Below are 15,474 nucleotides of genomic sequence, written 5' to 3'. Positions count from 1 at the left end.
TAAATAAACCAACAAAAAGTGGTAGGACAATGTGATACAAGCCAGGAATTCTAGCACTCAGAATAAGACAGGAGATTAGAATGTGGAATTATATAGTGATACATTCCCTGGACTAGGTAGTATAATTTTGTCTCAATAAAACAAACCAAGAAAGGAATAAAAAATAAACAAGGAAGGCATACACAGTTGGAAGTTTGGGCTAATTTTGTCATTATGTTTTGAGAAGTCAAGTTTCCTATTGAAATGTAACTAATATATAATCCTCAGTTGTGTTTTAAATGTTGTCTTCATTACCGAACATTCCTAGATGCTAAAGAGCTCATGATTCCCAACCAAAATTTTGAAAAAGTAAGCATCATTCTGTTAGATTCCAAAGAAATGATGAAGGATTACAAAAGTTTAAGCCTGGAGAAATAGGAAAGTTCATTTAATGTAGGACTTTGTAGACCTGGCTAAATTAGAATTTAGATTTAAAATAAATATTTTTGTTTGTAATTTACTATTCGATATGATATTCCAAAATTCTTTTCAAGTAGAAGATTTAATTTAGAAATTCACAAATGATTCTGGCATTCTATTTGCCTAGAATATTCTTTCAAGTGAGATATAGTTAGAACTTAGTTAATCGACAATTCCAACAGTTCATGTGTAGCATGATACAGTGAATAATCTAGACAAAGTTGCCAACAAGTTGATATTAATTTATAAATTTAGAAATCGAGCAATCTTTTGAGATTTTGGTGTAACATAGTATGAAGAGAGTAATGGTGTGACATCATTTTTCTTCTACCTATACAAAACACAGGAAGAAATTTCCTTAATTATTTACCTCTGTATACAATGAGAAAATGCAAGGTTTGGCATTTGGTTTTATTTTGTTTTTGTTGTTTGTTTTGTCCTAGGGCTTGACCTCTGGGTCTGGGCACTGTATCTGAGCCTGTTTTGCTCAAGACTACTGCTCTAACATTTGAACCTCAGTGCCATGTGTGTCTAGATTTTCATGAGCAGTTTAATTGGAGATAAGAATTTAAGGAACCTTCTTTCTTGGGTGGGCTTGGAACCATAATCTTCAGATCTTAATATTCAGATATTCAGATCTCCTGAATATCTATGATGGATAATATATATAAATATATAATAAAATAAATATAAAATAAAAATAAAAATAATATTTGCAAGTGTTCTGATTTCAAGAATACCACTGGGGGAAACGATGCAGCAAAGTTTAGTATAGTGTTCTTTCTGCAAGACGAAGGGCATCATTTTAGCAGAAGTGTAGTATTTTTTCACAATAGTGATAAGCTAGTCATGATGTGAATTTAGGAAATTTTAAGATGCACCTTACAAATTGGAAACTGTTGGTCTAGGATGACTTTATGGAATAAAAATTGGGATTGATTGTCATAGAAATAATAGATTACTCTGATTAACAAATGTTTACTTTTGAGAAATTAAATATTGTAGCTACTTCATAGTTTTATCTTCTACCAGAATGTGTCTACTTTTTCTGTTGACTTTTAAATATGTAACGACTCATTGGAAACTGCATCTATTGCAGATTTAAGTAAAACGCAAACAGGTAATATTTTGAATGTCTCTGGTATGGCATGTTCAGAATTTGAAAATGAGTAGATAGTAGTCATTGGAATGTTGAAGACCGTACATATTCTGTCCTCTTAACAATTAGTAAGTTTTGAAAGTTAGAATTAAACTGTTTTCTAAGTTAGTATGAGAAAAGATTAAAAAATGGTTTTTTTTTCAAAATAATGGCAAGCATATTCTGAAAACATTGTATTGTTTGATAACATTCCACTTGATGTCCCTCTGATAAAGAAAGGGGAATTTAATTCAAATTAGGAGCCAAAATGTTCATTTTTTAAAAAGGTAATACACATAGAATAATATTTGCTATACCAATACAGTGAAATTTTATTTTATGCAGCTCATTTTTAAATTTAATTTTATTGTCAAGGTGATGTATAGAAGGGGATGTAGTAATTGTAAAGTAGTGAATACATAACATGTCGAACTTTTTACACCCTCCCTCATTTTTCTCAGACTTTTCCTTCACCCCAATACTCCTGACAAGTTCTAATGTAAATTTCCAACATGTTGTCTTGTGAGTATTGCTGTTGCATTGGTTTGCCCTTTGTCCTTTGTTTCACCATTTTGTTGTGCCTTTTCCATTGCCAAATTAAGATAAATGTATAGGGCTGGGAAGGTGGCTCAGTGGTAGAGTGCTTGCCTTGCATGCCTGAGGCCCTGAGTTCGATTCCTCAGCACCATATAAGCAAAAAGAAGAAAGCCGGAAGTGGTGCTGTGGCTCAAGTGGTAGAGTGCTAGCCTTGAGCTGAAGAGCTGAGGGACAGCTCCCAGGCCCAAAGTTCAGGCCCCACGAACGGGCCCAAAAAAAAGAAAAAAAAAGATAAATGTATATACAATGCACAAGATACTGAAATCAAATACAGCAAGGGAGAAACCATAGGGGAAAACACAAAAGAAAAAAGAAACCACATAATACATTAAAAACAGCAACCACAAAGAAAAACTTCTATTTCAATATCCAGGAGTTCATTTTGCTCAGCATCATCTTATATGGTCATATATACATAGCTGTTGAGAAATTCTGTTCATCTGCTAGGACTATAGTAGACATTTCCTACTTATTACAAATGAGGAAAACCATGGAATCTGTTTCTTTATGGCTTGTTTATTTTACTTAGTAGGATTTTCCCAAGTCTTTCCATTTCCTTATGAATTGGAAGCATAGAATTCCACCGTGCATATATAAATCACATTTTGTCAATTCGTTCATCTACTGAGTGGCATGTTGGTTTAAACATGATTGCATGTAAGTATCATTTAGGGTCATTCAAAAATGATGGATGCCACCGCACCAGATATACTAAAATCATCATTTCTAAGTAAGATAGTATTTTATGATGGTACAATTGTTGAGATATCTGGATGAGTCTAATGTATAACTTGGACTGAATTAGGTAAGAAGATATCCAATATCATATAGGACAAAAATGATAGTGACAAAATATTTCCCTTGAGAAAGATATAGGAGACTGCCAGAAGTATGATATAGTTCAGATAATTTTGAAGAATTTAGAAATTCAAGCTCAAGCATGTCTTTTTAAATCATAATTATATAAGTGGAAGGGCAAAAGAGGGGAAAAGAAGAAAATAACTGACAGTAGATCATTGTCCCAAATTAGAGTATAAAAAGACATAATCTATAACTTCCAATATAATACGTCCCACTTAATTTATGTACATGCAGAATATTTACTTGGCTTTTTCCTACTTTAATGCTCCAAAATAAATGAACACTTATAAGAAAAGTTATGTGATAGACATTGCTTCAACCCGAACACTAACTGTGATGAGCCTTCTTTTTCTCAATTTGCACTTGGAAAACTGTCCCTAAGTTGATGATGTTGTGGCTGATTAGAGTCATAGTTAGGGGCTTCTACTTGTACAATTATCCCAGAATAGTTTAAAGCAGTTTTTCCCACAAGATATCCAACTACATTGTTTGAAGCTGTACTTTGAACACACCCTCAAACCTGAGCACAGTATTTGAAATTATACTTCAGCATTTCTTGACACATTCTACTTTGTGCCTATGTCTTCTTTGCACATTCCTTTTGAGTTCATAGTTGCTCTATTTCCATTTCATCTGTACAAACATACATATATACATACATTAAACATATTTAAAATATTATGAGGATCCTTGACTTGGAATTCAGGCCATTTTCTCTGCCAGGCCTGGGATTTTAACTCAGGGTCTGGGTAAATCTGCAGCACTGTGGGCGATGGGGAAGATTATCATGCTGGAAGACAAGAAAGTCGGGCCTGTTCCTAGGGCCTGAATTCAAGTCCAAGCACTCGAAAAAATAATATTCATATACATTTTAAATAAATGATTTATATTTACATACACATATTTACTGCATATTGCAGTTAATGTATTCATTTTCTTTTGTGTTTTATTTATTTCTTATGTATTTTAGTGAGTATGATTTCACATATATCATTTTTTTGCATCATATTACATAAGACATAGATTTTCCTATGTATTGTACATCATTCCTGAGACCCAGGACTTTCACTGATAAGGAAAACAAGCGGGCACTTGGATTTCCACCAGGATTAAGTTTTTGGCAGTTCTGTGACTTGAACTCCTCAGGACCTAGCAGACCCACTTCATGAATGGGTAAATGTTAGCAAGTGAAGTCTGATGCAAGTGAAGTTGGCGGGCAAATTTAAGGACCTGAGATCGAGCCCTACGAATGGCCAATATATAAACAGATAGATGTTTAGAGTGCAGTGTGTGTGTGTGTGTGCGCATGCGTGTGTGTATATTTACATATGTATATGCATCTATAAATGTATACAGAGAGAGACACAGATAGACATTTATGTAGATTCTAGTGTATAACCATATATAAAGAGTGATGTCTATATCTTATTTTTATAATTATATTATTATCAATTATTTGGTATAAAATTATGCCTGCAGGAATTAATCACAAGAGGAGACTTAGTAAAGTATTAATCTATTTCCTAAATTTGTTGCTTACAATCATATACTTGAATGACTAGCTAATTAGTAATTTAATTAATACATTTCAAACATTATATTAGTATTCCTATAGATAGGAACAAGTTTCCTAGGATCTTCAGCCATGTGTAGGTGGCAGTCCCGGGATCGAACTCAGGGCCTAGGTGTCTGGGTTGGACTCAGGCTTCACTGACAGCCCCCAGCCTTCATCCATGCAAGGTCACATACAATTTTCAAGCCAAGTCATTGAGACCCAGGAGGGTCACAGTGCTAAGGAAACAAAGGTAAAACTGTTATATAAAACTTCCTGGTTTTTTTCCTCCTCCATTTTTGTTGGTTTGATTTTGTTGTTGTTGTTGTTGTTGTTGTTGTTTTTGCCAGAGCTGGGAGTTGAACTTGGGTCCTACGATCCCTGAATCATCTGTGGGTGTAAAAGCTGCATCCCAGCCTAGGGTAATCATGGTTTAAGACACAATAAACTGCTTCCTTGAGCAAAAGGAGCTCAGCGAAAATGTCTAGGCTCACAGTTCAAGCCTCAGGAACTGCCACAAAAAAAGAGCCAGTAACTCCATGTGTCTGTGAATGTAGCCACGTATTTGTATCAGTGAACATCCTGAGTCTCTATGAAGAATGGCACCCAGCTAGAAAATTTGCTTTGAATAGAATGATTTCATAGCACAGAGAGTACTTTCAAGATGGTGCATGTTCTCTGGTTCCCCTCAATGTTCCCAGTGTAGCCTGAGGCATTCTTCATACCCCAGGCTGCTGGAGGAAGTCGGCCTCATTGCTGGAACAGGCAGAGAAAAAGCCTCACTCCTATACAGCTATGTAACAAACAATTCATTCGGGGCAATTAGGGAAGATGTGTGTGGGCAGGCTCTGAAAGTCAGGAGATAAAGACCTCTTTGTACCCCAAGCTATCTCTCCTCCCAGTGCTCTGTTTTGACAGGAAGTCTTCATTTGTGTCATCTCCCGTCTGAGGCCAAGTTCCCAGCACTCATCCTGTCTTTGTAAGCCCATGTTTCAGTGTTGAAACAAACTGCTACCACTAATTCAAGAGTCCTGGCAGACAATTAGGGAGCTGAACCTAATGAAATTATTCATTATTGGCAATGGTGCCTCCGTGTGTGTGTGTGTGTGTGTGTGTGTGTGTGTGTGTGTGTGTGTGTGTGTGTGTGTGTGTGTGTGTGTGTTTGTGTGCATACACCAGTCCTAGGGCCTGAACTCAGTTCCTAACCACTCTACCTGAGTTTCTCCTGTGCAAGGACAGCACTCTACCAATTGAGCCACACAGGCACTTCAGGCTTTTTTTTCCCCCTGGTAATGTGGTACTGAGAATCCAAACCCTGGGTTTCACACATGCAAAGCAGTCTACCTCTAAGAAACATTCTCAGTGCTCCACTTCCGGTTTCTTTCTTTCTTTTCTTGTAAGTTGGAGGAGTTGAAGTCTGTGCCTGGGTGCTGTCTCTGAGCTCTTCAGCTCATGTCTAGTGCTCTACCACTTGAGCTACAGCACCCCTTTAGGCTTTCTGATAGTTTATTGGAAATAGCCATCTCAATGAATTTCCTGCTCAGGCTAGCTTTGGACTGTGATCTGGGATAGTTTTGAACCGAGATCCTCAGCATCCTGAGCAGGCAGGATGATAGACCTCAGCTAAAGACACCAAAGCCATGACAGTTTGCTGCAAGGAGGCCCTTGGCTCCACATGTTAGAACGTTAGCCATTAGCCCAAGAAGAAAGTCAGCACCTAGGCACTGAGTTCAGGGTTCATGATGGAGAAAACTAAACCAAAACAATTGTCTGCAGGAGACAAGTCACTAGAGCTCAGTGTATACATAAATTCGGCCCTGCCTTGAGGACATATATGAGCCTCTGCAAAATCATTTTACTTCTGTAGCTCTAATAAGGACCAGATGAAACAATATAGCTCGTGAAGGACTCAGTACATAGGACCCTGTGAAGGACTCAGCACACAGTACCCCATGAACTACCTAGCACCCCTGGAAAGACTCATCACATAGCTCTATCCCACAAACTGTCATTAGAATTAGGGTGCTTTCATCAGTATCACCATTCTTTCAGATACATGTCACAAACTGCACATGTTCACATCTAACTGTTGAGAGGGGTGTTTTTTGTGGATAGGGTCATCAGCCTCGGGGATTGCACTCATAGGTTGGAGGTACTGTCCTGAGATCTTTACCTCAAGGCTACATCTCTACCACTTTGAGGCACAGCTGATATTCTGGCAGACTTCCTGCCAAGGCTGAATTTTCAACCCACCAATGTCTGATCTCATCCCCTGAGCAGCTATGGGTGAGCCAACAGTGTCTGGTTCCATGGTGCAGGGTTGCAGTTGTTGACCTCTGGCTAAGTCAGGTCAGATAGCAACCGTCAGTTTTAGACTCCCAGCATGCTCTGTGATGAGGTATTTGCAGTGCTATCCTTATATAGTTGCAGTCAGAACATTCGATCTTTTTTTTGGTGTCATTCCTGGGTCTTGGGTAAGAGTCTAGACACAGTCCCTAAGCTTTTATGCTCAGCTAGTGCTCAGCTGCTTGAGTGACAGCATGACTTCTGGATGTTTCTGTGCGCACAGTACAGAGGAATAGAACCCAGGGCTTTGTATGTACTAGGCAAGCACTCTACCACTGAGCCCCAGGAATGACAAATGTAGAAACATATATATATAGATAGATAGATAGATAGATTGTTTCATAGATATATAGAAATAAATATATATATGCATATGTGTAGAAGACAAGACAGAGATATCTGTATATTATTTGATTTTATATACTATATTACTACCACTTATCGATAAATTATTCCTTCCATTATTTAAGAATAGTGGTTGAATATATAACAAAGTATTAATTGAAAATTAGTCAATGTACTATAATTGTTGTGTATAATTTCATAATATAATCATACACTAACTACTAATGTAATTGTTACTTTACAACATTCCATTCGATTGGATGTATATCGGAATGCATTTCTTAGGATCTCCCACCATTCGTAGGTGGCAGTCCTGAGATTTGTGCCCCAGGCCTAGGTTGCTGGTTTTGGCTATGGCTTCCATGATAGTCCACCAAACTTCAGCAGTACACTTTCTGGGCCCTGTCATTTGAACCCAGGACAATTGCAATGCAAAGGAATAAACTATGTTAAACTGCCTTCTGGAACTTCTGAGTTTTATCCTTCTCTTTTTTTCCCCCTCTCTTTTATCTCTTTTTTTTCCGGTATTGGAGCCAGAACTCTGAATCTGGGTGCTGTGCATCAACTCTTCAGCTCAAGACTATTGCTCTACCACTTGAGGCATAGCACTACTTCCAGCTTTTTTCTGTTTATTTGGTGCTGAGGAATCAAACCCAGGGCCTTAAGCATGCAAGGCAAGCACTCTAATACTGAGCCACCTTCCCACCATTTCTCCTTTTTTTTTTTTTTGCAAGTCCCAAGATTTGAACTCGGGTCCTAGGATCTCAAGATGGGCTATGGGTCCAGAGGCTGCACCCCAGCCTAGGATGACAGAAGCTGAGGCAGAGTTGCCACGAGCTGAGTTCAATCCCCAGGCCTGGCCAAAAAAAATTAAGAACCTGGCTTGGAATTTACACCATTTTTCTGGAAGGCCTGGAATTTGAACTCAGGGCCTGGGCAATTCTGTGTCTCTGTGGGGCAGAGGAAGCTCACTGTCATTGAATACAACAATTTCAGCCCAGTTTCCAGGGCCCGAATTCAAGCCCCAGCACCGATAAAAATAATATTCATATATGAGATCTATTTACATACATGGGTTTATTCCATATGACATTTATTACCCTTATTTTTATTTTATTTAGTATTATTACATATATAACATTTATTTCATTTATTTCATCTTATCACATGGATATATTTACATATGGGTTATACTATACATCATACTGAGAGCCACGATTTTCACAGAGAAGAAAAAATGTGTCAAAATTTACTTCTGATTCCACATATACAATTTTGGCCATGCTTGGATTTGAACTCACAGCCCACAATACCCAATTCATGAAAAGGCCAGTGTAGAAAAAACGCCCTTGGCAAACTGAGCTGCCAGCCCGTTCTGAGGACCTTTGAACAAGCCATAGTAGTGGCTGATAGATATAGATAAATAGATGTGTAGTTTGCTATATATGAGAGAGAGACAATGTGAGGATATTAAATTATATATGTTATGAATTATTATTAAATTATGCTTCCATTTAAAGAAGTATCATGGTTGAATACTTATTGAAGCATTCATGTAAACGTAGTCAGTATTCCTTAGTTGGGACTATTACACCATATTGCTAGAATGGAAGACATAATCCAATACTTTTTGTGTGACATTCTATAAGAGAATCATGAACTAACTGCAAATATAATTGTTACTTTTATAACATTCCATTAAGCATTCATATGAATAGTGAAGATTTCTCAAGATCTCCCTCATTTTGTAGGAGGCAGCCCTGGCAATCAAACTCCAGGCCTGGGTAGTTTACTTCAAAATGCAAACCACTAGAATGAAACTGTGAAGATTTGAGTTTGTCACAATGAAAAATAGAACAAGAAGAAAAGAAAGCCAGGTGTCATTTGTGCCGTCTGTAATCCTAGCTCTTCAGGAGTCTGAGAGGTAGAGAATGCCACTTTGAATTCAGCCAGGACAGGAAAGTCCACAGCACTGTTATTTCTGTGGGATCACAGAAATAAAAAAATTGCCATGAGTGGGGCTGTGGCTCAAGGACAGAGCGATACCCTTGAGCAAAAGGAGCTCAGGGAATGTGCCTAGGCTCATAATACAACCCCTGGACCTGCCAAAAAAAGAAAGTCACTCCATGTCTTCCCATATATGTATGCATGTATTTCTATCAGTGAAGGTCCAGAATCCCTAAGATGAAAGGCACCAAGCTAGGAAATTTGCTTTGAATAAAATGATTTCATAGGAGGGTCAGTGCTTTCAAGACAGTGCATGTTCCGGGGCTCCCCTCACTGATCCCAGTGTATCCTGAGGTTTTCTCCACACCAAGGACTGTTGGAGGAAGTCTGCCTCATTGTTGGAACATGCAGGCAAAAGGCTTCACTCCTGTACAGCTGTGTAACAAACAACTCCATCTGGGCCAATTAGTGAGCAGGAGTGTGGGTGGCTCTGAAAGCTAGGAGAAAAAAAGGCCCCTTTGAAACTCAAGTTATCTCTCTCCTCAGTGCTATTTTGACAGGAAGCCTCCATTTGTGCCACCTCCTGTGGAAGGCCAGGTTCCCTGCACTTATCCTGTCTTTGTTATACTATGTTCCAGTGTTGTAATAACTTTCTACAATAAATTCAAGGGCCCTTCTGGCAGACAACAAGAAAGCTGAACCTAATAAAATGATTCATTATTGGCAAAGGTGCCTTCCTAGGTTCTGGAAGCTTGCTAAATCTAAGCACATGTGTAATATCACAATACTTAATGTCATCTAGAGCTGGTGAAGCTCATTAGGTTTTGAAATCTTTGACCTCTCCTAGTTGGGCCCTGGGGGGCTAGGTTTTGGGGTTGAACACAGGGCCTGGGTGCTGTCCATGAGCTCAGAACAGAAGCTCAGTGCTTTACCATTTGGAGTCACAACTTCACTTCTGGTATCTGTGTGTGTGTGTGTGTGTGTGTGTGTGTGTGTGTGTGTGTGTGCGCGTGCATGAATGTGTGTGCATACACTTGTCCTGGAGCTTGAACTCAGGACCTGAACACTGTTCCTGAGTTTCTCCTGTACAAATATAGCACTCTACCACTTGAGCCACAGAGATCTTGTATTCTAGTGATGTGGTACTAAATAATCAAGCCCAGGGATTCATACATGCAAAGCCCTCTACCCTAAGACACATTCCCAGCAATCCACTTCAGGTTTCTTTCTTTCTTTTCTTGTAAGTTGGAGGAATTGAAGGCTAGGCCTGGGTGCTGTCCTTGAGCTCTTCAGCTAAATACAAGTGCTCTACCACTTGAGCTACAGCACCCCTGCAGATTTTTTTTAATTCACTGGAGAGAAGCCTCTCAAGGAATTTCCAGCCCAGGCTGGCTTTGCATTGTGATCCTCAGCTCTCAGGCTCCTGAGTAGCTAAGATGACACGTGCGAGTTCCTGGTACCCAGCTTCCACTTCAAGTTTCTAAGTGGTGAATAGGAGATAATAGTCTCGTAGGACCTTTTGTGTCTGGGATAGTTTGGAACCGAGGTCGTCATATCTCAGTTTCCTGAGTCGGCAGGATGACAGACCTCAGCTACAGATGCCTAGAATGTAACACTCTGTTGCAATAGGGTTCTTGGCTCCATATGGTGGGGTGCTGGCATGAGCCCAACAGAGAAAGGCCAGTGGCTAGGCCCTGAGTTCCAGATTCACGACCAAGAAAAATAAACCAAAACTATTGTCTGCAGGAGACAACTCACTAGATTTAGGTACATACACAATTGGCACTGACATGGGAACATATCTGAGCCTCAAGATTCTCATCTGCACAATCATCTGACTTCTGGGGCTCTTACAAGTACCAAGTGAAAGAATTTACCCGTGAAGGACTCAGCACACAACACCTCATGAAGGACCCAGCACATAGCTGTATCCCACAAGCTGTCAGTGTTAGGGTGCTTTCATCAGTATCACCATTCTTTCAGAAATACATAACAAACCACAGAAATTTCACATCTAATGATTAATCTAATGATTAAGGGATGGGGTTTTTGGGGAAGGTGGAGTCAGCCATGGGAATTTCACTGAAAGTGTAGGGGTATTGTCTTATGATCTTTTGCTCAAGGCTAGAACTCTACCACTTTGTGCCACAGCTCAGAATTTTGCCGACTTCCTACCAGGGCTGAGTTTTAAACCCACCAGTGTCAGATCTCAGACCCCGAGTATCTTGGATGACAGAGGTGATGGAGCCAGTACCATTTGGTTCTGTGGAGCTGGGTTGCAGCCGTTTACCTCTGGCTAAGTCAGGTTAGATGTCAGCTGTCAGCCTCAGACTTCTGGCTTGCTCTGTGATGAGGTATTTGCAGTGCTATCGTTATATAGTTGCAGTCAGAACATTCTATCTTTTTTTTGGTGCCATTCCTGGGTGTTAAGTAAGAGTCTAGACACAGTACCTAAGCTTTTATGCTCAAAGCTAGTGCTCCGTTGCTTGAGCGACAGCACAACTTCTGGAATTTTCTGTGCACATTGTAGTGAGGATTGAACCCAAAGCTTTGTATGTACTAGGCAAGCACTCTACCACTGAGCCCCAGTAGTGACAAGAGTATAAACAGATCGATTGTGTAGATTGATAGATAGATAGATAGATAGATAGATAGATAGATAGATAGATAGATAGATGTGTACATATATATATATATATAATTATGTATACAGAGAGAGGGAATGTGAGGATATTAAATTATATATATTATTACCAATTATTAGTTATGAAATTATGCCTCCTTTTAATAAATTATCCTGGTTGAACACTTATAGAAGCATTAATTAAAAATTATTTAATATCCTTCCATTAGGGGAATCATACCATGGTGCTAGAATGGAAGATATAAAACCAATAATTTTTGTGTGGCATTCTAAAATAAAATCATGAATTAACTGCAAATTTAATTATTACTTTTATAACATTCCATTAGCATTCACATGAATAGGAATGAATTTGTCAGGATCTCCTTCCATTTGTGGGTGGCAGTCCTGGCATTCGAACTCCAAGCCTGGGTATTTTACTTCGAATGCAAACCATTGGAATAACACCGTGAAGATTTCAGATTATTACGATTACAAAAAAGAACAACAAGAAGAAAACAAAACCAGGACCCAGGGGCTCCTGCCTGTAATCCTAGCTCCTCAGGAGGCTGAGATATAGAGAACACCAATTTGAACACAACCAGGGCAGGAAAGTCCACGACTCTTATTTCTAAGACATTACAGGGGAAAAAACATGAATGGGGCTGTGGCTCAAGGGCAGAGCACTACCCTTGAGCAAAAGTAGCTCAGGGACAGGGCCTAGGCTCATAGTACAAACACGGAAGTGCCCATCCCCCCGCCATAGGAAGCAAGAACTCCATGTCTCTGTGTATGGATGGATGATGTATGGATGATGGGCATTCAACAGGTTGCCAATGCCCAACCCCCCAACCTGGGCAAGCTGGGACAAGCCCTGAAGAGTACTAAATCTGAGCCAGCAACTTGAACAAAACATCTTTCTCCGCCATTTAATAACTGAAGCTTGATGTTCTGGCTGAGGAGTCCCACCGGGACTCATAGCAGCCGGCCACTCCCTCCAGGGAGACCACAGTTCCTAGACTGTAGGCTTGGTGGCTATCACTCACTTATCATTCCTCATTGCCTAGTCACAGGCTGCTCCCAAAACTTGGCAAAGATATGCAATAGCAATTTCTATGCCAAAAGAGGTATGCCAATAAATCCCACCCTCATAACTCCCGCCAGAAGTGAGCCTTGGGCTGCGAATGTGGCTTAGTGGTAGAGTGCTTGCCTAGCATGCACTAAGTCCTAGGTTTGATTCCTCAGTTCCACTGAAACAGCAAAATCCAAAAGTCACATTGTGGCTTAAGTGATACCCTTGAGCAAAAGAAGCTCAGGAACTTGCCCAGACCCTGAGTTCAAGCACCAAGACTGGCATTAAAAAAAAGTGAACCTGGTGAGACATATTTTTTCTGGGACTCAAAGGAGGGCCGAGGTTATATGTAAGAGGTAGGGTAGAAGGCAGGTGCTGGTGGCTCACCCTTGGAAGCTACTCAAGAAGCTGAGATCTAAGGATCTCAATTGCAGGCAAGAAAGTCCATATGAAAACCTTTTCTCTACTTAAACACCCAAAAGCCAGAAATAGAACTGAGGTTCAAGTAGTAGAGTGCTAGCCTTGAGCACAAAAGCTCAGAGATAGTATAGCATCTAGGCCATTAATTCAAACCCAGGACAGGCACAGATACGTGCACGCGCACGCACGCACACACACACACACACACACACACACACACACAAAGATAGAGCATTTGCCAGTCAGTCTGCAAAAATTCCATCTCTAGCAACTCAATATAAAAAAAGAGGGAGAAGGGAAGCAAAGACTTGTTCCAGGAGGTGATATATCCAGTGCCAAAATCCCACAGGAGTTCTAAGATGTGGATACAGGACAGAGAGCCTCAGCCTCAGGACAAGGGTCCTGAGGTGTGCTGTAGAGCAGGTGGTGTGGTTGGAATGAAGGCTCTGTGGCTTCAGAAAAGTCTTGCAGGACATTCAAGGCTGGGTCAAGGTTTGTACTTGAGTCACAGGACAAAGGGTAGGATCCTAGATTGGGGACCAGAGGGAAGATAAACTGGGCTTTACACCAGGGAGCCCAGCCATTTCCTGTGGTTGGAAGCCTATTTTTCATAACTCCTAAGCCTCAGGCCTCCTTTGCATGGAGTATCAGGGCAAATGCAGGGAAGAACTCTTGCTTAAGAAAAGCTTCTAGGGAGTCCAGGAAGATGGCAAAGGAGAAGCTGGAGTCTAAGTACGCTCTCGCATAGAAAGCAGTTTTAGAGTTCCAGTGAACAGTCTTAAGTCAGAGAATTACACCAAGTGTGCCATCATAGGACAGAGAGTTAGGCCAGAGAAGGTAACCCAGGAAAGGAGACACTTCTGAGCCCTTGCCAACAGCTGTGGCGGTGGCTGGCGAGCGCAGGCACCATACCTGAGCAACAGAGAGACCAGGACGAAGGAGCCAGACGCAGCAGGCAAGCGGATTCTAATCAACACCATCAAGAACCGACAAGGAGCAGACATCTTCATCCTGCAGTTCACAGACCAGAGACAACCCAGAAACTAAGACTCGGCCTGAGTAGAAGCCTGACGTCCTCACTCCTTCTCAGGGAGCAGAGGAGGGAAGGCCACACCTCCCCCCCAGCACTGGTGATCTCCATCTTCGATACCGACAAAGCTCGGAGAGCTGCTAGCTCCAGCTCAGGCCTTGAAATAAAACAAGTCATTTAGCAGGTCACAAGAACTTAACGGCGGTGTGACCTGCCAGACTCCGCTCCACCCAGGGAAAAGTCACCCAGCTCGGGCGCCATCACGAGGAGTGGGTTTCTTCACTGCGTAATCAGAGCCAGAGGCTTCCCCTCCTTCTAGCAGCCTCGACAATCAATTGAAAATCAGTAAAAAGGAACCCTGAGAATGGCTCCAGGCTGGGGTCTGTGAGTTTTTCACAAACCAGCCCCGGAAAAGCTACCAAAACCTAGCCTCATCACTGCATTCCCCTCTTTTGTGATACTCAAAGCAGATCTGTCTCCCAATGAACTAGCCTGGGAGGAGGATAGCCAAATTCTGTGTAAAGCAGAGCATTTTACTGCCTGTTCGAACAAACTGACTTAAGAAACCAACCAAGCCACAGGACCACAAGCAGACTAGAGACTCCAACAAGATATTGGTTACGGACACAAGGGAGATACAGGATTTTTCCCACTCCTCCCCCCCCAAAAAAACTCAAAGAAGTTTTTTGTTTGTTTGTTTTTTCTTTTGCTTTGTTTTTTCTCTTCTTCTTCGTCTTCTTTTTTTTTTAGTTTTTATTTTTGGTACCTTATATAATTTTTTTTTTCTTTTCTAAAACTTTTTTCAATCTTTAATCTTTGCCATTTTTGTTAAAAAAATGTTTTCCAGAAACTTTCTTTTCCTCTTATAATTTTTATTTTGGGGATACGGGAGTGTGCATTTTTGTTTTCTTTTTTGGTCTTCTTTCTCTTTTTTTTTTCTTTTTTAAGTATCTTTTTGTTTTTTGTTTAGCTCTACTGAACTTCTCATCTTTTTCTTCTTCCTTTCTTATCCTTTTCACCTTCTCCTCTCTTTTGTTGTTCTTTACGTGACTTAATTCATCTCCTGCACATCCTCAGATAAACC

The sequence above is a fragment of the Dipodomys merriami genome, unplaced genomic scaffold (assembly GCF_024711535.1).
Source record: "Dipodomys merriami isolate MVZ:Mamm:240054 unplaced genomic scaffold, mDipMer1.0.p SCAF_956, whole genome shotgun sequence".
Lineage (NCBI taxonomy): Eukaryota > Metazoa > Chordata > Mammalia > Rodentia > Heteromyidae > Dipodomys > Dipodomys merriami.
This window is presented reverse-complemented; position numbering follows the sequence as displayed.